Source organism: Eleutherodactylus coqui, chromosome 11 (assembly GCF_035609145.1).
Source record: "Eleutherodactylus coqui strain aEleCoq1 chromosome 11, aEleCoq1.hap1, whole genome shotgun sequence".
Taxonomy (NCBI): Eukaryota; Metazoa; Chordata; class Amphibia; order Anura; family Eleutherodactylidae; genus Eleutherodactylus; species Eleutherodactylus coqui.
Genome location: NC_089847.1, coordinates 57,164,446 through 57,187,548, shown reverse-complemented (window position 1 = coordinate 57,187,548; position 23,103 = coordinate 57,164,446). Strand labels below are relative to the sequence as shown.

At 42.2% G+C, this 23,103-nt stretch overlaps 27 non-coding genes across 27 annotated transcripts; 14 read left to right on the top strand and 13 right to left on the bottom strand.

Moving 5' to 3' along the window:
- Nucleotides 1-128: 128 nt before the first annotated feature.
- On the bottom strand, nt 129-210 carry TRNAS-GCU (transfer RNA serine (anticodon GCU)). The gene has a single exon. It is a non-coding gene; the product is annotated as a tRNA-Ser (tRNA).
- Nucleotides 211-1,248: 1,038 nt separating this feature from the next.
- On the bottom strand, nt 1,249-1,330 carry TRNAS-GCU (transfer RNA serine (anticodon GCU)). Its single transcript has one exon. It is a non-coding gene; the product is annotated as a tRNA-Ser (tRNA).
- A 1,708-nt stretch (nt 1,331-3,038) lies between these two features.
- TRNAT-AGU (transfer RNA threonine (anticodon AGU)) lies at nt 3,039-3,112 on the top strand. The gene has a single exon. It is a non-coding gene; the product is annotated as a tRNA-Thr (tRNA).
- A 356-nt stretch (nt 3,113-3,468) lies between these two features.
- TRNAS-GCU (transfer RNA serine (anticodon GCU)) lies at nt 3,469-3,550 on the bottom strand. Its single transcript has one exon. It is a non-coding gene; the product is annotated as a tRNA-Ser (tRNA).
- Nucleotides 3,551-4,158: 608 nt separating this feature from the next.
- Nucleotides 4,159-4,232, top strand: TRNAT-AGU (transfer RNA threonine (anticodon AGU)). Its single transcript has one exon. It is a non-coding gene; the product is annotated as a tRNA-Thr (tRNA).
- Nucleotides 4,233-5,262: 1,030 nt separating this feature from the next.
- TRNAT-AGU (transfer RNA threonine (anticodon AGU)) lies at nt 5,263-5,336 on the top strand. Its single transcript has one exon. It is a non-coding gene; the product is annotated as a tRNA-Thr (tRNA).
- Nucleotides 5,337-5,692: 356 nt separating this feature from the next.
- On the bottom strand, nt 5,693-5,774 carry TRNAS-GCU (transfer RNA serine (anticodon GCU)). Its single transcript has one exon. It is a non-coding gene; the product is annotated as a tRNA-Ser (tRNA).
- A 608-nt stretch (nt 5,775-6,382) lies between these two features.
- TRNAT-AGU (transfer RNA threonine (anticodon AGU)) lies at nt 6,383-6,456 on the top strand. Its single transcript has one exon. It is a non-coding gene; the product is annotated as a tRNA-Thr (tRNA).
- Nucleotides 6,457-8,588: 2,132 nt separating this feature from the next.
- On the top strand, nt 8,589-8,662 carry TRNAT-AGU (transfer RNA threonine (anticodon AGU)). The gene has a single exon. It is a non-coding gene; the product is annotated as a tRNA-Thr (tRNA).
- Nucleotides 8,663-9,018: 356 nt separating this feature from the next.
- On the bottom strand, nt 9,019-9,100 carry TRNAS-GCU (transfer RNA serine (anticodon GCU)). Its single transcript has one exon. It is a non-coding gene; the product is annotated as a tRNA-Ser (tRNA).
- A 608-nt stretch (nt 9,101-9,708) lies between these two features.
- TRNAT-AGU (transfer RNA threonine (anticodon AGU)) lies at nt 9,709-9,782 on the top strand. Its single transcript has one exon. It is a non-coding gene; the product is annotated as a tRNA-Thr (tRNA).
- Nucleotides 9,783-10,138: 356 nt separating this feature from the next.
- On the bottom strand, nt 10,139-10,220 carry TRNAS-GCU (transfer RNA serine (anticodon GCU)). Its single transcript has one exon. It is a non-coding gene; the product is annotated as a tRNA-Ser (tRNA).
- A 1,038-nt stretch (nt 10,221-11,258) lies between these two features.
- Nucleotides 11,259-11,340, bottom strand: TRNAS-GCU (transfer RNA serine (anticodon GCU)). Its single transcript has one exon. It is a non-coding gene; the product is annotated as a tRNA-Ser (tRNA).
- Nucleotides 11,341-12,378: 1,038 nt separating this feature from the next.
- On the bottom strand, nt 12,379-12,460 carry TRNAS-GCU (transfer RNA serine (anticodon GCU)). Its single transcript has one exon. It is a non-coding gene; the product is annotated as a tRNA-Ser (tRNA).
- Nucleotides 12,461-13,068: 608 nt separating this feature from the next.
- Nucleotides 13,069-13,142, top strand: TRNAT-AGU (transfer RNA threonine (anticodon AGU)). Its single transcript has one exon. It is a non-coding gene; the product is annotated as a tRNA-Thr (tRNA).
- Nucleotides 13,143-14,168: 1,026 nt separating this feature from the next.
- TRNAT-AGU (transfer RNA threonine (anticodon AGU)) lies at nt 14,169-14,242 on the top strand. The gene has a single exon. It is a non-coding gene; the product is annotated as a tRNA-Thr (tRNA).
- Nucleotides 14,243-14,598: 356 nt separating this feature from the next.
- On the bottom strand, nt 14,599-14,680 carry TRNAS-GCU (transfer RNA serine (anticodon GCU)). Its single transcript has one exon. It is a non-coding gene; the product is annotated as a tRNA-Ser (tRNA).
- Nucleotides 14,681-15,288: 608 nt separating this feature from the next.
- TRNAT-AGU (transfer RNA threonine (anticodon AGU)) lies at nt 15,289-15,362 on the top strand. The gene has a single exon. It is a non-coding gene; the product is annotated as a tRNA-Thr (tRNA).
- A 1,030-nt stretch (nt 15,363-16,392) lies between these two features.
- On the top strand, nt 16,393-16,466 carry TRNAT-AGU (transfer RNA threonine (anticodon AGU)). Its single transcript has one exon. It is a non-coding gene; the product is annotated as a tRNA-Thr (tRNA).
- Nucleotides 16,467-16,822: 356 nt separating this feature from the next.
- On the bottom strand, nt 16,823-16,904 carry TRNAS-GCU (transfer RNA serine (anticodon GCU)). The gene has a single exon. It is a non-coding gene; the product is annotated as a tRNA-Ser (tRNA).
- Nucleotides 16,905-17,512: 608 nt separating this feature from the next.
- TRNAT-AGU (transfer RNA threonine (anticodon AGU)) lies at nt 17,513-17,586 on the top strand. The gene has a single exon. It is a non-coding gene; the product is annotated as a tRNA-Thr (tRNA).
- A 1,030-nt stretch (nt 17,587-18,616) lies between these two features.
- Nucleotides 18,617-18,690, top strand: TRNAT-AGU (transfer RNA threonine (anticodon AGU)). The gene has a single exon. It is a non-coding gene; the product is annotated as a tRNA-Thr (tRNA).
- Nucleotides 18,691-19,718: 1,028 nt separating this feature from the next.
- Nucleotides 19,719-19,792, top strand: TRNAT-AGU (transfer RNA threonine (anticodon AGU)). The gene has a single exon. It is a non-coding gene; the product is annotated as a tRNA-Thr (tRNA).
- Nucleotides 19,793-20,148: 356 nt separating this feature from the next.
- TRNAS-GCU (transfer RNA serine (anticodon GCU)) lies at nt 20,149-20,230 on the bottom strand. Its single transcript has one exon. It is a non-coding gene; the product is annotated as a tRNA-Ser (tRNA).
- Nucleotides 20,231-20,838: 608 nt separating this feature from the next.
- On the top strand, nt 20,839-20,912 carry TRNAT-AGU (transfer RNA threonine (anticodon AGU)). The gene has a single exon. It is a non-coding gene; the product is annotated as a tRNA-Thr (tRNA).
- Nucleotides 20,913-21,268: 356 nt separating this feature from the next.
- TRNAS-GCU (transfer RNA serine (anticodon GCU)) lies at nt 21,269-21,350 on the bottom strand. Its single transcript has one exon. It is a non-coding gene; the product is annotated as a tRNA-Ser (tRNA).
- A 1,038-nt stretch (nt 21,351-22,388) lies between these two features.
- On the bottom strand, nt 22,389-22,470 carry TRNAS-GCU (transfer RNA serine (anticodon GCU)). The gene has a single exon. It is a non-coding gene; the product is annotated as a tRNA-Ser (tRNA).
- Between the last annotated feature and the right edge of the window lie 633 nt (nt 22,471-23,103).

Here is a 23,103-nt window from a genome sequence, read left to right as displayed (position 1 = left end):
ACGCTACATAATGCCTGTAAATATGTTTAGAGACTTCAATAGCATCCTTCTTGAACGGTGATGGTAAATTTTCTTCCTCGGGGCATTGCTTGCGCTGAGCATAGAGAATTTTCCAAAAAGAAATCATACGACGAGGATGGGATTCGAACCCATGCGTGCAGAGCACAATGGATTAGCAGTCCATCGCCTTAACCACTCGGCCACCCCGTCAACAAAAGTACCTTTACCGAACCCACATTTGGAAAACAGTCGTGATGATTCTTAGGCTTCATTTTCTTTCCACATGCAACAGCGCCGTACATCAGACATTGGCTCAGCAGGTCTTGTTTTACATCCAACGTGATGACCCATGCTAATGGCATAAATACTAAACATTCAGTCCTCTCTGCTTCTCATTTATGTTGGCATTTCCCTAGCATTCCCTAAATCTGTCAATTCTGCCTTCTATCTAACTTTTAAAGTAAAACAGGCCACAATTCATGCAAGGCAAATGCATGGATTACATACCTATGGACAAATTATCCATGTCTTTTCCAAAAAGGATCGTCCCAAGCCGATTTCATTTAGAATTGTCACGATGCAAAATGACAGAGAACTGCATGCTGCTGCCAAGTATGTGATGGGACTCGACTTCCTTGCTGTTCTATAGTGGTAGCCACCTGAAACTACATGCTGCATAGGATCTGTTCACACTTAATTTGCCATCTCTGTGACAAATAGCAAAACTTAGAACCACTCCTCAAAATCATCCTACATTTAAAAATTCTTCTCCTGGATCATCCTTGCCATCTTTCTGGTTTTCCACAGTTTTGCTCATGGGCGCTGTGGCTTAGTTGGTTAAAGCGCCTGTCTAGTAAACGGGAGATCCTGAGTTCAACTCTCAGCAGTGCCTTGTTCTCTTATTCTGCTCAATAATCAGCACTTTTTTCCAAAAGGGAGATGTTCACTAGCCAATGACATTAAAGATGCTCGTCCCACATCCCTAGAATACTCCACCCGAGTGGCAAAGAGTCAGCTCTGGTTTAGTTTTAACAAGTAGATGGTTGCAACGTTTTGCAAAATGTAGGATGGCATAAGGCACGATAAATTAGAGGTGCCGATTCACTATTGCCTGACTGATACGCTACATAATGCCTGTAAATATGTTTAGAGACTTCAATAGCATCCTTCTTGAACGGTGATGGTGAATTTTCTTCCTCGGGGCATTGCTTGCGCTGAGCATAGAGAATTTTCCAAAAAGAAATCATACGACGAGGATGGGATTCGAACCCATGCGTGCAGAGCACAATGGATTAGCAGTCCATCGCCTTAACCACTCGGCCACCCCGTCAACAAAAGTACCTTTACCGAACCCACATTTGGAAAACAGTCGTGATGATTCTTAGGCTTCATTTTCTTTCCACATGCAACAGCGCCGTACATCAGACATTGGCTCAGCAGGTCTTGTTTTACATCCAACGTGATGACCCATGCTAATGGCATAAATACTAAACATTCAGTCCTCTCTGCTTCTCATTTATGTTGGCATTTCCCTAGCATTCCCTAAATCTGTCAATTCTGCCTTCTATCTAACTTTTAAAGTAAAACAGGCCACAATTCATGCAAGGCAAATGCATGGATTACATACCTATGGACAAATTATCCATGTCTTTTCCAAAAAGGATCGTCCCAAGCCGATTTCATTTAGAATTGTCACGATGCAAAATGACAGAGAACTGCATGCTGCTGCCAAGTATGTGATGGGACTCGACTTCCTTGCTGTTCTATAGTGGTAGCCACCTGAAACTACATGCTGCATAGGATCTGTTCACACTTAATTTGCCATCTCTGTGACAAATAGCAAAACTTAGAACCACTCCTCAAAATCATCCTACATTTAAAAATTCTTCTCCTGGATCATCCTTGCCATCTTTCTGGTTTTCCACAGTTTTGCTCATGGGCGCTGTGGCTTAGTTGGTTAAAGCGCCTGTCTAGTTAGCAGGAGATCCTGAGTTCAACTCTCAGCAGTGCCTTGTTCTCTTATTCTGCTCAATAATCAGCATTTTTTTCCAAAAGGGAGATGTTCACTAGCCAATGACATTAAAGATGCTCGTCCCACATCCCTAGAATACTCCACCCGAGTGGCAAAGAGTCAGCTCTGGTTTAGTTTTAACAAGTAGATGGTTGCAACGTTTTGCAAAATGTAGGATGGCATAAGGCACGATAAATTAGAGGTGCCGATTCACTATTGCCTGACTGATACGCTACATAATGCCTGTAAATATGTTTAGAGACTTCAATAGCATCCTTCTTGAACGGTGATGGTAAATTTTCTTCCTCGGGGCATTGCTTGCGCTGAGCATAGAGAATTTTCCAAAAAGAAATCATACGACGAGGATGGGATTCGAACCCATGCGTGCAGAGCACAATGGATTAGCAGTCCATCGCCTCAACAAAAGTACCTTTACCGAACCCACATTTGGAAAACAGTCGTGATGATTCTTAGGCTTCATTTTCTTTCCACATGCAACAGCGCCGTACATCAGACATTGGCTCAGCAGGTCTTGTTTTACATCCAACGTGATGACCCATGCTAATGGCATAAATACTAAACATTCAGTCCTCTCTGCTTCTCATTTATGTTGGCATTTCCCTAGCATTCCCTAAATCTGTCAATTCTGCCTTCTATCTAACTTTTAAAGTAAAACAGGCCACAATTCATGCAAGGCAAATGCATGGATTACATACCTATGGACAAATTATCCATGTCTTTTCCAAAAAGGATCGTCCCAAGCCGATTTCATTTAGAATTGTCACGATGCAAAATGACAGAGAACTGCATGCTGCTGCCAAGTATGTGATGGGACTCGACTTCCTTGCTGTTCTATAGTGGTAGCCACCTGAAACTACATGCTGCATAGGATCTGTTCACACTTAATTTGCCATCTCTGTGACAAATAGCAAAACTTAGAACCACTCCTCAAAATCATCCTACATTTAAAAATTCTTCTCCTGGATCATCCTTGCCATCTTTCTGGTTTTCCACAGTTTTGCTCATGGGCGCTGTGGCTTAGTTGGTTAAAGCGCCTGTCTAGTAAACAGGAGATCCTGAGTTCAACTCTCAGCAGTGCCTTGTTCTCTTATTCTGCTCAATAATCAGCACTTTTTTCCAAAAGGGAGATGTTCACTAGCCAATGACATTAAAGATGCTCGTCCCACATCCCTAGAATACTCCACCCGAGTGGCAAAGAGTCAGCTCTGGTTTAGTTTTAACAAGTAGATGGTTGCAACGTTTTGCAAAATGTAGGATGGCATAAGGCACGATAAATTAGAGGTGCCGATTCACTATTGCCTGACTGATACGCTACATAATGCCTGTAAATATGTTTAGAGACTTCAATAGCATCCTTCTTGAACGGTGATGGTAAATTTTCTTCCTCGGGGCATTGCTTGCGCTGAGCATAGAGAATTTTCCAAAAAGAAATCATACGACGAGGATGGGATTCGAACCCATGCGTGCAGAGCACAATGGATTAGCAGTCCATCGCCTTAACCACTCGGCCACCCCGTCAACAAAAGTACCTTTACCGAACCCACATTTGGAAAACTGTCGTGATGATTCTTAGGCTTCATTTTCTTTCCACATGCAACAGCGCCGTACATCAGACATTGGCTCAGCAGGTCTTGTTTTACATCCAACGTGATGACCCATGCTAATGGCATAAATACTAAACATTCAGTCCTCTCTGCTTCTCATTTATGTTGGCATTTCCCTAGCATTCCCTAAATCTGTCAATTCTGCCTTCTATCTAACTTTTAAAGTAAAACAGGCCACAATTCATGCAAGGCAAATGCATGGATTACATACCTATGGACAAATTATCCATGTCTTTTCCAAAAAGGATCGTCCCAAGCCGATTTCATTTAGAATTGTCACGATGCAAAATGACAGAGAACTGCATGCTGCTGCCAAGTATGTGATGGGACTCGACTTCCTTGCTGTTCTATAGTGGTAGCCACCTGAAACTACATGCTGCATAGGATCTGTTCACACTTAATTTGCCATCTCTGTGACAAATAGCAAAACTTAGAACCACTCCTCAAAATCATCCTACATTTAAAAATTCTTCTCCTGGATCATCCTTGCCATCTTTCTGGTTTTCCACACTTTTGCTCATGGGCGCTGTGGCTTAGTTGGTTAAAGCGCCTGTCTAGTAAACAGGAGATCCTGAGTTCAACTCTCAGCAGTGCCTTGTTCTCTTATTCTGCTCAATAATCAGCATTTTTTTCCAAAAGGGAGATGTTCACTAGCCAATGACATTAAAGATGCTCGTCCCACATCCCTAGAATACTCCACCCGAGTGGCAAAGAGTCAGCTCTGGTTTAGTTTTAACAAGTAGATGGTTGCAACGTTTTGCAAAATGTAGGATGGCATAAGGCACGATAAATTAGAGGTGCCGATTCACTATTGCCTGACTGATACGCTACATAATGCCTGTAAATATGTTTAGAGACTTCAATAGCATCCTTCTTGAACGGTGATGGTAAATTTTCTTCCTCGGGGCATTGCTTGCGCTGAGCATAGAGAATTTTCCAAAAAGAAATCATACGACGAGGATGGGATTCGAACCCATGTGTGCAGAGCACAATGGATTAGCAGTCCATCACCTTAGTCAACAAAAGTACCTTTACCGAACCCACATTTGGAAAACAGTCATGATGATTCTTAGGCTTCATTTTCTTTCCACATGCAACAGCGCCGTACATCAGACATTGGCTCAGCAGGTCTTGTTTTACATCCAACGTGATGACCCATGCTAATGGCATAAATACTAAACATTCAGTCCTCTCTGCTTCTCATTTATGTTGGCATTTCCCTAGCATTCCCTAAATCTGTCAATTCTGCCTTCTATCTAACTTTTAAAGTAAAACAGGCCACAATTCATGCAAGGCAAATGCATGGATTACATACCTATGGACAAATTATCCATGTCTTTTCCAAAAAGGATCGTCCCAAGCCGATTTCATTTAGAATTGTCACGATGCAAAATGACAGAGAACTGCATGCTGCTGCCAAGTATGTGATGGGACTCGACTTCCTTGCTGTTCTATAGTGGTAGCCACCTGAAACTACATGCTGCATAGGATCTGTTCACACTTAATTTGCCATCTCTGTGACAAATAGCAAAACTTAGAACCACTCCTCAAAATCATCCTACATTTAAAAATTCTTCTCCTGGATCATCCTTGCCATCTTTCTGGTTTTCCAGAGTTTTGCTCATGGGCGCTGTGGCTTAGTTGGTTAAAGCGCCTGTCTAGTAAACAGGAGATCCTGAGTTCAACTCTCAGCAGTGCCTTGTTCTCTTATTCTGCTCAATAATCAGCATTTTTTTCCAAAAGGGAGATGTTCACTAGCCAATGACATTAAAGATGCTCGTCCCACATCCCTAGAATACTCCACCCGAGTGGCAAAGAGTCAGCTCTGGTTTAGTTTTAACAAGTAGATGGTTGCAACGTTTTGCAAAATGTAGGATGGCATAAGGCACGATAAATTAGAGGTGCCGATTCACTATTGCCTGACTGATACGCTACATAATGCCTGTAAATATGTTTAGAGACTTCAATAGCATCCTTCTTGAACGGTGATGGTAAATTTTCTTCCTCGGGGCATTGCTTGCGCTGAGCATAGAGAATTTTCCAAAAAGAAATCATACGACGAGGATGGGATTCGAACCCATGCGTGCAGAGCACAATGGATTAGCAGTCCATCGCCTTAACCACTCGGCCACCCCGTCAACAAAAGTACCTTTACCGAACCCACATTTGGAAAACAGTCGTGATGATTCTTAGGCTTCATTTTCTTTCCACATGCAACAGCGCCGTACATCAGACATTGGCTCAGCAGGTCTTGTTTTACATCCAACGTGATGACCCATGCTAATGGCATAAATACTAAACATTCAGTCCTCTCTGCTTCTCATTTATGTTGGCATTTCCCTAGCATTCCCTAAATCTGTCAATTCTGCCTTCTATCTAACTTTTAAAGTAAAACAGGCCACAATTCATGCAAGGCAAATGCATGGATTACATACCTATGGACAAATTATCCATGTCTTTTCCAAAAAGGATCGTCCCAAGCCGATTTCATTTAGAATTGTCACGATGCAAAATGACAGAGAACTGCATGCTGCTGCCAAGTATGTGATGGGACTCGACTTCCTTGCTGTTCTATAGTGGTAGCCACCTGAAACTACATGCTGCATAGGATCTGTTCACACTTAATTTGCCATCTCTGTGACAAATAGCAAAACTTAGAACCACTCCTCAAAATCATCCTACATTTAAAAATTCTTCTCCTGGATCATCCTTGCCATCTTTCTGGTTTTCCACAGTTTTGCTCATGGGCGCTGTGGCTTAGTTGGTTAAAGCGCCTGTCTAGTAAACAGGAGATCCTGAGTTCAACTCTCAGCAGTGCCTTGTTCTCTTATTCTGCTCAATAATCAGCACTTTTTTCCAAAAGGGAGATGTTCACTAGCCAATGACATTAAAGATGCTCGTCCCACATCCCTAGAATACTCCACCCGAGTGGCAAAGAGTCAGCTCTGGTTTAGTTTTAACAAGTAGATGGTTGCAACGTTTTGCAAAATGTAGGATGGCATAAGGCACGATAAATTAGAGGTGCCGATTCACTATTGCCTGACTGATACGCTACATAATGCCTGTAAATATGTTTAGAGACTTCAATAGCATCCTTCTTGAACGGTGATGGTAAATTTTCTTCCTCGGGGCATTGCTTGCGCTGAGCATAGAGAATTTTCCAAAAAGAAATCATACGACGAGGATGGGATTCGAACCCATGTGTGCAGAGCACAATGGATTAGCAGTCCATCACCTTAGTCAACAAAAGTACCTTTACCGAACCCACATTTGGAAAACAGTCATGATGATTCTTAGGCTTCATTTTCTTTCCACATGCAACAGCGCCGTACATCAGACATTGGCTCAGCAGGTCTTGTTTTACATCCAACGTGATGACCCATGCTAATGGCATAAATACTAAACATTCAGTCCTCTCTGCTTCTCATTTATGTTGGCATTTCCCTAGCATTCCCTAAATCTGTCAATTCTGCCTTCTATCTAACTTTTAAAGTAAAACAGGCCACAATTCATGCAAGGCAAATGCATGGATTACATACCTATGGACAAATTATCCATGTCTTTTCCAAAAAGGATCGTCCCAAGCCGATTTCATTTAGAATTGTCACGATGCAAAATGACAGAGAACTGCATGCTGCTGCCAAGTATGTGATGGGACTCGACTTCCCTGCTGTTCTATAGTGGTAGCCACCTGAAACTACATGCTGCATAGGATCTGTTCACACTTAATTTGCCATCTCTGTGACAAATAGCAAAACTTAGAACCACTCCTCAAAATCATCCTACATTTAAAAATTCTTCTCCTGGATCATCCTTGCCATCTTTCTGGTTTTCCACAGTTTTGCTCATGGGCGCTGTGGCTTAGTTGGTTAAAGCGCCTGTCTAGTAAACAGGAGATCCTGAGTTCAACTGTCAGCAGTGCCTTGTTCTCTTATTCTGCTCAATAATCAGCTTTTTTTTTTCCAAAAGGGAGATGTTCATTAGCCAATGACATTAAAGATGCTCGTCCCACATCCCTAGAATACTCCACCCGAGTGGCAAAGAGTCAGCTCTGGTTTAGTTTTAACAAGTAGATGGTTGCAACGTTTTGCAAAATGTAGGATGGCATAAGGCACGATAAATTAGAGGTGCCGATTCACTATTGCCTGACTGATACGCTACATAATGCCTGTAAATATGTTTAGAGACTTCAATAGCATCCTTCTTGAACGGTGATGGTAAATTTTCTTCCTCGGGGCATTGCTTGCGCTGAGCATAGAGAATTTTCCAAAAAGAAATCATACGACGAGGATGGGATTCGAACCCATGCGTGCAGAGCACAATGGATTAGCAGTCCATCGCCTCAACAAAAGTACCTTTACCGAACCCACATTTGGAAAACAGTCGTGATGATTCTTAGGCTTCATTTTCTTTCCACATGCAACAGCGCCGTACATCAGACATTGGCTCAGCAGGTCTTGTTTTACATCCAACGTGATGACCCATGCTAATGGCATAAATACTAAACATTCAGTCCTCTCTGCTTCTCATTTATGTTGGCATTTCCCTAGCATTCCCTAAATCTGTCAATTCTGCCTTCTATCTAACTTTTAAAGTAAAACAGGCCACAATTCATGCAAGGCAAATGCATGGATTACATACCTATGGACAAATTATCCATGTCTTTTCCAAAAAGGATCGTCCCAAGCCGATTTCATTTAGAATTGTCACGATGCAAAATGACAGAGAACTGCATGCTGCTGCCAAGTATGTGATGGGACTCGACTTCCTTGCTGTTCTATAGTGGTAGCCACCTGAAACTACATGCTGCATAGGATCTGTTCACACTTAATTTGCCATCTCTGTGACAAATAGCAAAACTTAGAACCACTCCTCAAAATCATCCTACATTTAAAAATTCTTCTCCTGGATCATCCTTGCCATCTTTCTGGTTTTCCACAGTTTTGCTCATGGGCGCTGTGGCTTAGTTGGTTAAAGCGCCTGTCTAGTAAACAGGAGATCCTGAGTTCAACTCTCAGCAGTGCCTTGTTCTCTTATTCTGCTCAATAATCAGCACTTTTTTCCAAAAGGGAGATGTTCACTAGCCAATGACATTAAAGATGCTCGTCCCACATCCCTAGAATACTCCACCCGAGTGGCAAAGAGTCAGCTCTGGTTTAGTTTTAACAAGTAGATGGTTGCAACGTTTTGCAAAATGTAGGATGGCATAAGGCACGATAAATTAGAGGTGCCGATTCACTATTGCCTGACTGATACGCTACATAATGCCTGTAAATATGTTTAGAGACTTCAATAGCATCCTTCTTGAACGGTGATGGTAAATTTTCTTCCTCGGGGCATTGCTTGCGCTGAGCATAGAGAATTTTCCAAAAAGAAATCATACGACGAGGATGGGATTCGAACCCATGCGTGCAGAGCACAATGGATTAGCAGTCCATCGCCTTAACCACTCGGCCACCCCGTCAACAAAAGTACCTTTACCGAACCCACATTTGGAAAACAGTCGTGATGATTCTTAGGCTTCATTTTCTTTCCACATGCAACAGCGCCGTACATCAGACATTGGCTCAGCAGGTCTTGTTTTACATCCAACGTGATGACCCATGCTAATGGCATAAATACTAAACATTCAGTCCTCTCTGCTTCTCATTTATGTTGGCATTTCCCTAGCATTCCCTAAATCTGTCAATTCTGCCTTCTATCTAACTTTTAAAGTAAAACAGGCCACAATTCATGCAAGGCAAATGCATGGATTACATACCTATGGACAAATTATCCATGTCTTTTCCAAAAAGGATCGTCCCAAGCCGATTTCATTTAGAATTGTCACGATGCAAAATGACAGAGAACTGCATGCTGCTGCCAAGTATGTGATGGGACTCGACTTCCTTGCTGTTCTATAGTGGTAGCCACCTGAAACTACATGCTGCATAGGATCTGTTCACACTTAATTTGCCATCTCTGTGACAAATAGCAAAACTTAGAACCACTCCTCAAAATCATCCTACATTTAAAAATTCTTCTCCTGGATCATCCTTGCCATCTTTCTGGTTTTCCACAGTTTTGCTCATGGGCGCTGTGGCTTAGTTGGTTAAAGCGCCTGTCTAGTAAACAGGAGATCCTGAGTTCAACTCTCAGCAGTGCCTTGTTCTCTTATTCTGCTCAATAATCAGCACTTTTTTCCAAAAGGGAGATGTTCACTAGCCAATGACATTAAAGATGCTCGTCCCACATCCCTAGAATACTCCACCCGAGTGGCAAAGAGTCAGCTCTGGTTTAGTTTCAACAAGTAGATGGTTGCAACGTTTTGCAAAATGTAGGATGGCATAAGGCACGATAAATTAGAGGTGCCGATTCACTATTGCCTGACTGATACGCTACATAATGCCTGTAAATATGTTTAGAGACTTCAATAGCATCCTTCTTGAACGGTGATGGTAAATTTTCTTCCTCGGGGCATTGCTTGCGCTGAGCATAGAGAATTTTCCAAAAAGAAATCATACGACGAGGATGGGATTCGAACCCATGCGTGCAGAGCACAATGGATTAGCAGTCCATCGCCTTAACCACTCGGCCACCCCGTCAACAAAAGTACCTTTACCGAACCCACATTTGGAAAACAGTCGTGATGATTCTTAGGCTTCATTTTCTTTCCACATGCAACAGCGCCGTACATCAGACATTGGCTCAGCAGGTCTTGTTTTACATCCAACGTGATGACCCATGCTAATGGCATAAATACTAAACATTCAGTCCTCTCTGCTTCTCATTTATGTTGGCATTTCCCTAGCATTCCCTAAATCTGTCAATTCTGCCTTCTATCTAACTTTTAAAGTAAAACAGGCCACAATTCATGCAAGGCAAATGCATGGATTACATACCTATGGACAAATTATCCATGTCTTTTCCAAAAAGGATCGTCCCAAGCCGATTTCATTTAGAATTGTCACGATGCAAAATGACAGAGAACTGCATGCTGCTGCCAAGTATGTGATGGGACTCGACTTCCTTGCTGTTCTATAGTGGTAGCCACCTGAAACTACATGCTGCATAGGATCTGTTCACACTTAATTTGCCATCTCTGTGACAAATAGCAAAACTTAGAACCACTCCTCAAAATCATCCTACATTTAAAAATTCTTCTCCTGGATCATCCTTGCCATCTTTCTGGTTTTCCACAGTTTTGCTCATGGGCGCTGTGGCTTAGTTGTTTAAAGCGCCTGTCTAGTAAACAGGAGATCCTGAGTTCAACTCTCAGCAGTGCCTTGTTCTCTTATTCTGCTCAATAATCAGCATTTTTTTCCAAAAGGGAGATGTTCACTAGCCAATGACATTAAAGATGCTCGTCCCACATACCTAGAATACTCCACCCGAGTGGCAAAGAGTCAGCTCTGGTTTAGTTTTAACAAGTAGATGGTTGCAACGTTTTGCAAAATGTAGGATGGCATAAGGCACGATAAATTAGAGGTGCCGATTCACTATTGCCTGACTGATACGCTACATAATGCCTGTAAATATGTTTAGAGACTTCAATAGCATCCTTCTTGAACGGTGATGGTAAATTTTCTTCCTCGGGGCATTGCTTGCGCTGAGCATAGAGAATTTTCCAAAAAGAAATCATACGACGAAGATGGGATTCGAACCCATGCGTGCAGAGCACAATGGATTAGCAGTCCATCGCCTTAACCACTCGGCCACCCCGTCAACAAAAGTACCTTTACCGAACCCACATTTGGAAAACAGTCGTGATGATTCTTAGGCTTCATTTTCTTTCCACATGCAACAGCGCCGTACATCAGACATTGGCTCAGCAGGTCTTGTTTTACATCCAACGTGATGACCCATGCTAATGGCATAAATACTAAACATTCAGTCCTCTCTGCTTCTCATTTATGTTGGCATTTCCCTAGCATTCCCTAAATCTGTCAATTCTGCCTTCTATCTAACTTTTAAAGTAAAACAGGCCACAATTCATGCAAGGCAAATGCATGGATTACATACCTATGGACAAATTATCCATGTCTTTTCCAAAAAGGATCGTCCCAAGCCGATTTCATTTAGAATTGTCACGATGCAAAATGACAGAGAACTGCATGCTGCTGCCAAGTATGTGATGGGACTCGACTTCCTTGCTGTTCTATAGTGGTAGCCACCTGAAACTACATGCTGCATAGGATCTGTTCACACTTAATTTGCCATCTCTGTGACAAATAGCAAAACTTAGAACCACTCCTCAAAATCATCCTACATTTAAAAATTCTTCTCCTGGATCATCCTTGCCATCTTTCTGGTTTTCCACAGTTTTGCTCATGGGCGCTGTGGCTTAGTTGGTTAAAGCGCCTGTCTAGTAAACGGGAGATCCTGAGTTCAACTCTCAGCAGTGCCTTGTTCTCTTATTCTGCTCAATAATCAGCACTTTTTTCCAAAAGGGAGATGTTCACTAGCCAATGACATTAAAGATGCTCGTCCCACATCCCTAGAATACTCCACCCGAGTGGCAAAGAGTCAGCTCTGGTTTAGTTTTAACAAGTAGATGGTTGCAACGTTTTGCAAAATGTAGGATGGCATAAGGCACGATAAATTAGAGGTGCCGATTCACTATTGCCTGACTGATACGCTACATAATGCCTGTAAATATGTTTAGAGACTTCAATAGCATCCTTCTTGAACGGTGATGGTGAATTTTCTTCCTCGGGGCATTGCTTGCGCTGAGCATAGAGAATTTTCCAAAAAGAAATCATACGACGAGGATGGGATTCGAACCCATGCGTGCAGAGCACAATGGATTAGCAGTCCATCGCCTTAACCACTCGGCCACCCCGTCAACAAAAGTACCTTTACCGAACCCACATTTGGAAAACAGTCGTGATGATTCTTAGGCTTCATTTTCTTTCCACATGCAACAGCGCCGTACATCAGACATTGGCTCAGCAGGTCTTGTTTTACATCCAACGTGATGACCCATGCTAATGGCATAAATACTAAACATTCAGTCCTCTCTGCTTCTCATTTATGTTGGCATTTCCCTAGCATTCCCTAAATCTGTCAATTCTGCCTTCTATCTAACTTTTAAAGTAAAACAGGCCACAATTCATGCAAGGCAAATGCATGGATTACATACCTATGGACAAATTATCCATGTCTTTTCCAAAAAGGATCGTCCCAAGCCGATTTCATTTAGAATTGTCACGATGCAAAATGACAGAGAACTGCATGCTGCTGCCAAGTATGTGATGGGACTCGACTTCCTTGCTGTTCTATAGTGGTAGCCACCTGAAACTACATGCTGCATAGGATCTGTTCACACTTAATTTGCCATCTCTGTGACAAATAGCAAAACTTAGAACCACTCCTCAAAATCATCCTACATTTAAAAATTCTTCTCCTGGATCATCCTTGCCATCTTTCTGGTTTTCCACAGTTTTGCTCATGGGCGCTGTGGCTTAGTTGGTTAAAGCGCCTGTCTAGTAAACAGGAGATCCTGAGTTCAACTCTCAGCAGTGCCTTGTTCTCTTATTCTGCTCAATAATCAGCATTTTTTTCCAAAAGGGAGATGTTCACTAGCCAATGACATTAAAGATGCTCGTCCCACATCCCTAGAATACTCCACCCGAGTGGCAAAGAGTCAGCTCTGGTTTAGTTTTAACAAGTAGATGGTTGCAACGTTTTGCAAAATGTAGGATGGCATAAGGCACGATAAATTAGAGGTGCCGATTCACTATTGCCTGACTGATACGCTACATAATGCCTGTAAATATGTTTAGAGACTTCAATAGCATCCTTCTTGAACGGTGATGGTAAATTTTCTTCCTCGGGGCATTGCTTGCGCTGAGCATAGAGAATTTTCCAAAAAGAAATCATACGACGAGGATGGGATTCGAACCCATGCGTGCAGAGCACAATGGATTAGCAGTCCATCGCCTCAACAAAAGTACCTTTACCGAACCCACATTTGGAAAACAGTCGTGATGATTCTTAGGCTTCATTTTCTTTCCACATGCAACAGCGCCGTACATCAGACATTGGCTCAGCAGGTCTTGTTTTACATCCAACGTGATGACCCATGCTAATGGCATAAATACTAAACATTCAGTCCTCTCTGCTTCTCATTTATGTTGGCATTTCCCTAGCATTCCCTAAATCTGTCAATTCTGCCTTCTATCTAACTTTTAAAGTAAAACAGGCCACAATTCATGCAAGGCAAATGCATGGATTACATACCTATGGACAAATTATCCATGTCTTTTCCAAAAAGGATCGTCCCAAGCCGATTTCATTTAGAATTGTCACGATGCAAAATGACAGAGAACTGCATGCTGCTGCCAAGTATGTGATGGGACTCGACTTCCTTGCTGTTCTATAGTGGTAGCCACCTGAAACTACATGCTGCATAGGATCTGTTCACACTTAATTTGCCATCTCTGTGACAAATAGCAAAACTTAGAACCACTCCTCAAAATCATCCTACATTTAAAAATTCTTCTCCTGGATCATCCTTGCCATCTTTCTGGTTTTCCACAGTTTTGCTCATGGGCGCTGTGGCTTAGTTGGTTAAAGCGCCTGTCTAGTAAACAGGAGATCCTGAGTTCAACTCTCAGCAGTGCCTTGTTCTCTTATTCTGCTCAATAATCAGCACTTTTTTCCAAAAGGGAGATGTTCACTAGCCAATGACATTAAAGATGCTCGTCCCACATCCCTAGAATACTCCACCCGAGTGGCAAAGAGTCAGCTCTGGTTTAGTTTTAACAAGTAGATGGTTGCAACGTTTTGCAAAATGTAGGATGGCATAAGGCACGATAAATTAGAGGTGCCGATTCACTATTGCCTGACTGATACGCTACATAATGCCTGTAAATATGTTTAGAGACTTCAATAGCATCCTTCTTGAACGGTGATGGTAAATTTTCTTCCTCGGGGCATTGCTTGCGCTGAGCATAGAGAATTTTCCAAAAAGAAATCATACGACGAGGATGGGATTCGAACCCATGCGTGCAGAGCACAATGGATTAGCAGTCCATCGCCTTAACCACTCGGCCACCCCGTCAACAAAAGTACCTTTACCGAACCCACATTTGGAAAACTGTCGTGATGATTCTTAGGCTTCATTTTCTTTCCACATGCAACAGCGCCGTACATCAGACATTGGCTCAGCAGGTCTTGTTTTACATCCAACGTGATGACCCATGCTAATGGCATAAATACTAAACATTCAGTCCTCTCTGCTTCTCATTTATGTTGGCATTTCCCTAGCATTCCCTAAATCTGTCAATTCTGCCTTCTATCTAACTTTTAAAGTAAAACAGGCCACAATTCATGCAAGGCAAATGCATGGATTACATACCTATGGACAAATTATCCATGTCTTTTCCAAAAAGGATCGTCCCAAGCCGATTTCATTTAGAATTGTCACGATGCAAAATGACAGAGAACTGCATGCTGCTGCCAAGTATGTGATGGGACTCGACTTCCTTGCTGTTCTATAGTGGTAGCCACCTGAAACTACATGCTGCATAGGATCTGTTCACACTTAATTTGCCATCTCTGTGACAAATAGCAAAACTTAGAACCACTCCTCAAAATCATCCTACATTTAAAAATTCTTCTCCTGGATCATCCTTGCCATCTTTCTGGTTTTCCACACTTTAGCTCATGGGCGCTGTGGCTTAGTTGGTTAAAGCGCCTGTCTAGTAAACAGGAGATCCTGAGTTCAACTCTCAGCAGTGCCTTGTTCTCTTATTCTGCTCAATAATCAGCATTTTTTTCCAAAAGGGAGATGTTCACTAGCCAATGACATTAAAGATGCTCGTCCCACATCCCTAGAATACTCCACCCGAGTGGCAAAGAGTCAGCTCTGGTTTAGTTTTAACAAGTAGATGGTTGCAACGTTTTGCAAAATGTAGGATGGCATAAGGCACGATAAATTAGAGGTGCCGATTCACTATTGCCTGACTGATACGCTACATAATGCCTGTAAATATGTTTAGAGACTTCAATAGCATCCTTCTTGAACGGTGATGGTAAATTTTCTTCCTCGGGGCATTGCTTGCGCTGAGCATAGAGAATTTTCCAAAAAGAAATCATACGACGAGGATGGGATTCGAACCCATGTGTGCAGAGCACAATGGATTAGCAGTCCATCACCTTAGTCAACAAAAGTACCTTTACCGAACCCACATTTGGAAAACAGTCATGATGATTCTTAGGCTTCATTTTCTTTCCACATGCAACAGCGCCGTACATCAGACATTGGCTCAGCAGGTCTTGTTTTACATCCAACGTGATGACCCATGCTAATGGCATAAATACTAAACATTCAGTCCTCTCTGCTTCTCATTTATGTTGGCATTTCCCTAGCATTCCCTAAATCTGTCAATTCTGCCTTCTATCTAACTTTTAAAGTAAAACAGGCCACAATTCATGCAAGGCAAATGCATGGATTACATACCTATGGACAAATTATCCATGTCTTTTCCAAAAAGGATCGTCCCAAGCCGATTTCATTTAGAATTGTCACGATGCAAAATGACAGAGAACTGCATGCTGCTGCCAAGTATGTGATGGGACTCGACTTCCTTGCTGTTCTATAGTGGTAGCCACCTGAAACTACATGCTGCATAGGATCTGTTCACACTTAATTTGCCATCTCTGTGACAAATAGCAAAACTTAGAACCACTCCTCAAAATCATCCTACATTTAAAAATTCTTCTCCTGGATCATCCTTGCCATCTTTCTGGTTTTCCAGAGTTTTGCTCATGGGCGCTGTGGCTTAGTTGGTTAAAGCGCCTGTCTAGTAAACAGGAGATCCTGAGTTCAACTCTCAGCAGTGCCTTGTTCTCTTATTCTGCTCAATAATCAGCATTTTTTTCCAAAAGGGAGATGTTCACTAGCCAATGACATTAAAGATGCTCGTCCCACATCCCTAGAATACTCCACCCGAGTGGCAAAGAGTCAGCTCTGGTTTAGTTTTAACAAGTAGATGGTTGCAACGTTTTGCAAAATGTAGGATGGCATAAGGCACGATAAATTAGAGGTGCCGATTCACTATTGCCTGACTGATACGCTACATAATGCCTGTAAATATGTTTAGAGACTTCAATAGCATCCTTCTTGAACGGTGATGGTAAATTTTCTTCCTCGGGGCATTGCTTGCGCTGAGCATAGAGAATTTTCCAAAAAGAAATCATACGACGAGGATGGGATTCGAACCCATGCGTGCAGAGCACAATGGATTAGCAGTCCATCGCCTTAACCACTCGGCCACCCCGTCAACAAAAGTACCTTTACCGAACCCACATTTGGAAAACAGTCGTGATGATTCTTAGGCTTCATTTTCTTTCCACATGCAACAGCGCCGTACATCAGACATTGGCTCAGCAGGTCTTGTTTTACATCCAACGTGATGACCCATGCTAATGGCATAAATACTAAACATTCAGTCCTCTCTGCTTCTCATTTATGTTGGCATTTCCCTAGCATTCCCTAAATCTGTCAATTCTGCCTTCTATCTAACTTTTAAAGTAAAACAGGCCACAATTCATGCAAGGCAAATGCATGGATTACATACCTATGGACAAATTATCCATGTCTTTTCCAAAAAGGATCGTCCCAAGCCGATTTCATTTAGAATTGTCACGATGCAAAATGACAGAGAACTGCATGCTGCTGCCAAGTATGTGATGGGACTCGACTTCCTTGCTGTTCTATAGTGGTAGCCACCTGAAACTACATGCTGCATAGGATCTGTTCACACTTAATTTGCCATCTCTGTGACAAATAGCAAAACTTAGAACCACTCCTCAAAATCATCCTACATTTAAAAATTCTTCTCCTGGATCATCCTTGCCATCTTTCTGGTTTTCCACAGTTTTGCTCATGGGCGCTGTGGCTTAGTTGGTTAAAGCGCCTGTCTAGTAAACAGGAGATCCTGAGTTCAACTCTCAGCAGTGCCTTGTTCTCTTATTCTGCTCAATAATCAGCACTTTTTTCCAAAAGGGAGATGTTCACTAGCCAATGACATTAAAGATGCTCGTCCCACATCCCTAGAATACTCCACCCGAGTGGCAAAGAGTCAGCTCTGGTTTAGTTTTAACAAGTAGATGGTTGTAACGTTTTGCAAAATGTAGGATGGCATAAGGCACGATAAATTAGAGGTGCCGATTCACTATTGCCTGACTGATACGCTACATAATGCCTGTAAATATGTTTAGAGACTTCAATAGCATCCTTCTTGAACGGTGATGGTAAATTTTCTTCCTCGGGGCATTGCTTGCGCTGAGCATAGAGAATTTTCCAAAAAGAAATCATACGACGAGGATGGGATTCGAACCCATGTGTGCAGAGCACAATGGATTAGCAGTCCATCACCTTAGTCAACAAAAGTACCTTTACCGAACCCACATTTGGAAAACAGTCATGATGATTCTTAGGCTTCATTTTCTTTCCACATGCAACAGCGCCGTACATCAGACATTGGCTCAGCAGGTCTTGTTTTACATCCAACGTGATGACCCATGCTAATGGCATAAATACTAAACATTCAGTCCTCTCTGCTTCTCATTTATGTTGGCATTTCCCTAGCATTCCCTAAATCTGTCAATTCTGCCTTCTATCTAACTTTTAAAGTAAAACAGGCCACAATTCATGCAAGGCAAATGCATGGATTACATACCTATGGACAAATTATCCATGTCTTTTCCAAAAAGGATCGTCCCAAGCCGATTTCATTTAGAATTGTCACGATGCAAAATGACAGAGAACTGCATGCTGCTGCCAAGTATGTGATGGGACTCGACTTCCCTGCTGTTCTATAGTGGTAGCCACCTGAAACTACATGCTGCATAGGATCTGTTCACACTTAATTTGCCATCTCTGTGACAAATAGCAAAACTTAGAACCACTCCTCAAAATCATCCTACATTTAAAAATTCTTCTCCTGGATCATCCTTGCCATCTTTCTGGTTTTCCACAGTTTTGCTCATGGGCGCTGTGGCTTAGTTGGTTAAAGCGCCTGTCTAGTAAACAGGAGATCCTGAGTTCAACTCTCAGCAGTGCCTTGTTCTCTTATTCTGCTCAATAATCAGCTTTTTTTTTTCCAAAAGGGAGATGTTCATTAGCCAATGACATTAAAGATGCTCGTCCCACATCCCTAGAATACTCCACCCGAGTGGCAAAGAGTCAGCTCTGGTTTAGTTTTAACAAGTAGATGGTTGCAACGTTTTGCAAAATGTAGGATGGCATAAGGCACGATAAATTAGAGGTGCCGATTCACTATTGCCTGACTGATACGCTACATAATGCCTGTAAATATGTTTAGAGACTTCAATAGCATCCTTCTTGAACGGTGATGGTAAATTTTCTTCCTCGGGGCATTGCTTGCGCTGAGCATAGAGAATTTTCCAAAAAGAAATCATACGACGAGGATGGGATTCGAACCCATGCGTGCAGAGCACAATGGATTAGCAGTCCATCGCCTCAACAAAAGTACCTTTACCGAACCCACATTTGGAAAACAGTCGTGATGATTCTTAGGCTTCATTTTCTTTCCACATGCAACAGCGCCGTACATCAGACATTGGCTCAGCAGGTCTTGTTTTACATCCAACGTGATGACCCATGCTAATGGCATAAATACTAAACATTCAGTCCTCTCTGCTTCTCATTTATGTTGGCATTTCCCTAGCATTCCCTAAATCTGTCAATTCTGCCTTCTATCTAACTTTTAAAGTAAAACAGGCCACAATTCATGCAAGGCAAATGCATGGATTACATACCTATGGACAAATTATCCATGTCTTTTCCAAAAAGGATCGTCCCAAGCCGATTTCATTTAGAATTGTCACGATGCAAAATGACAGAGAACTGCATGCTGCTGCCAAGTATGTGATGGGACTCGACTTCCTTGCTGTTCTATAGTGGTAGCCACCTGAAACTACATGCTGCATAGGATCTGTTCACACTTAATTTGCCATCTCTGTGACAAATAGCAAAACTTAGAACCACTCCTCAAAATCATCCTACATTTAAAAATTCTTCTCCTGGATCATCCTTGCCATCTTTCTGGTTTTCCACAGTTTTGCTCATGGGCGCTGTGGCTTAGTTGGTTAAAGCGCCTGTCTAGTAAACAGGAGATCCTGAGTTCAACTCTCAGCAGTGCCTTGTTCTCTTATTCTGCTCAATAATCAGCACTTTTTTCCAAAAGGGAGATGTTCACTAGCCAATGACATTAAAGATGCTCGTCCCACATCCCTAGAATACTCCACCCGAGTGGCAAAGAGTCAGCTCTGGTTTAGTTTTAACAAGTAGATGGTTGCAACGTTTTGCAAAATGTAGGATGGCATAAGGCACGATAAATTAGAGGTGCCGATTCACTATTGCCTGACTGATACGCTACATAATGCCTGTAAATATGTTTAGAGACTTCAATAGCATCCTTCTTGAACGGTGATGGTAAATTTTCTTCCTCGGGGCATTGCTTGCGCTGAGCATAGAGAATTTTCCAAAAAGAAATCATACGACGAGGATGGGATTCGAACCCATGCGTGCAAAGCACAATGGATTAGCAGTCCATCGCCTTAACCACTCGGCCACCCCGTCAACAAAAGTACCTTTACCGAACCCACATTTGGAAAACAGTCGTGATGATTCTTAGGCTTCATTTTCTTTCCACATGCAACAGCGCCGTACATCAGACATTGGCTCAGCAGGTCTTGTTTTACATCCAACGTGATGACCCATGCTAATGGCATAAATACTAAACATTCAGTCCTCTCTGCTTCTCATTTATGTTGGCATTTCCCTAGCATTCCCTAAATCTGTCAATTCTGCCTTCTATCTAACTTTTAAAGTAAAACAGGCCACAATTCATGCAAGGCAAATGCATGGATTACATACCTATGGACAAATTATCCATGTCTTTTCCAAAAAGGATCGTCCCAAGCCGATTTCATTTAGAATTGTCACGATGCAAAATGACAGAGAACTGCATGCTGCTGCCAAGTATGTGATGGGACTCGACTTCCTTGCTGTTCTATAGTGGTAGCCACCTGAAACTACATGCTGCATAGGATCTGTTCACACTTAATTTGCCATCTCTGTGACAAATAGCAAAACTTAGAACCACTCCTCAAAATCATCCTACATTTAAAAATTCTTCTCCTGGATCATCCTTGCCATCTTTCTGGTTTTCCACAGTTTTGCTCATGGGCGCTGTGGCTTAGTTGGTTAAAGCGCCTGTCTAGTAAACAGGAGATCCTGAGTTCAACTCTCAGCAGTGCCTTGTTCTCTTATTCTGCTCAATAATCAGCACTTTTTTCCAAAAGGGAGATGTTCACTAGCCAATGACATTAAAGATGCTCGTCCCACATCCCTAGAATACTCCACCCGAGTGGCAAAGAGTCAGCTCTGGTTTAGTTTCAACAAGTAGATGGTTGCAACGTTTTGCAAAATGTAGGATGGCATAAGGCACGATAAATTAGAGGTGCCGATTCACTATTGCCTGACTGATACGCTACATAATGCCTGTAAATATGTTTAGAGACTTCAATAGCATCCTTCTTGAACGGTGATGGTAAATTTTCTTCCTCGGGGCATTGCTTGCGCTGAGCATAGAGAATTTTCCAAAAAGAAATCATACGACGAGGATGGGATTCGAACCCATGCGTGCAGAGCACAATGGATTAGCAGTCCATCGCCTTAACCACTCGGCCACCCCGTCAACAAAAGTACCTTTACCGAACCCACATTTGGAAAACAGTCGTGATGATTCTTAGGCTTCATTTTCTTTCCACATGCAACAGCGCCGTACATCAGACATTGGCTCAGCAGGTCTTGTTTTACATCCAACGTGATGACCCATGCTAATGGCATAAATACTAAACATTCAGTCCTCTCTGCTTCTCATTTATGTTGGCATTTCCCTAGCATTCCCTAAATCTGTCAATTCTGCCTTCTATCTAACTTTTAAAGTAAAACAGGCCACAATTCATGCAAGGCAAATGCATGGATTACATACCTATGGACAAATTATCCATGTCTTTTCCAAAAAGGATCGTCCCAAGCCGATTTCATTTAGAATTGTCACGATGCAAAATGACAGAGAACTGCATGCTGCTGCCAAGTATGTGATGGGACTCGACTTCCTTGCTGTTCTATAGTGGTAGCCACCTGAAACTACATGCTGCATAGGATCTGTTCACACTTAATTTGCCATCTCTGTGACAAATAGCAAAACTTAGAACCACTCCTCAAAATCATCCTACATTTAAAAATTCTTCTCCTGGATCATCCTTGCCATCTTTCTGGTTTTCCACAGTTTTGCTCATGGGCGCTGTGGCTTAGTTGGTTAAAGTGCCTGTCTAGTAAACGGGAGATCCTGAGTTCAACTCTCAGCAGTGCCTTGTTCTCTTATTCTGCTCAATAATCAGCATTTTTTTCCAAAAGGGAGATGTTCACTAGCCAATGACATTAAAGATGATCGTCCCACATACCTAGAATACTCCACCCGAGTGGCAAAGAGTCAGCTCTGGTTTAGTTTTAACAAGTAGATGGTTGCAACGTTTTGCAAAATGTAGGATGGCATAAGGCACGATAAATTAGAGGTGCCGATTCACTATTGCCTGACTGATACGCTACATAATGCCTGTAAATATGTTTAGAGACTTCAATAGCATCCTTCTTGAACGGTGATGGTAAATTTTCTTCCTCGGGGCATTGCTTGCGCTGAGCATAGAGAATTTTCCAAAAAGAAATCATACGACGAAGATGGGATTCGAACCCATGCGTGCAGAGCACAATGGATTAGCAGTCCATCGCCTTAACCACTCGGCCACCCCGTCAACAAAAGTACCTTTACCGAACCCACATTTGGAAAACAGTCGTGATGATTCTTAGGCTTCATTTTCTTTCCACATGCAACAGCGCCGTACATCAGACATTGGCTCAGCAGGTCTTGTTTTACATCCAACGTGATGACCCATGCTAATGGCATAAATACTAAACATTCAGTCCTCTCTGCTTCTCATTTATGTTGGCATTTCCCTAGCATTCCCTAAATCTGTCAATTCTGCCTTCTATCTAACTTTTAAAGTAAAACAGGCCACAATTCATGCAAGGCAAATGCATGGATTACATACCTATGGACAAATTATCCATGTCTTTTCCAAAAAGGATCGTCCCAAGCCGATTTCATTTAGAATTGTCACGATGCAAAATGACAGAGAACTGCATGCTGCTGCCAAGTATGTGATGGGACTCGACTTCCTTGCTGTTCTATAGTGGTAGCCACCTGAAACTACATGCTGCATAGGATCTGTTCACACTTAATTTGCCATCTCTGTGACAAATAGCAAAACTTAGAACCACTCCTCAAAATCATCCTACATTTAAAAATTCTTCTCCTGGATCATCCTTGCCATCTTTCTGGTTTTCCACAGTTTTGCTCATGGGCGCTGTGACTTAGTTGGTTAAAG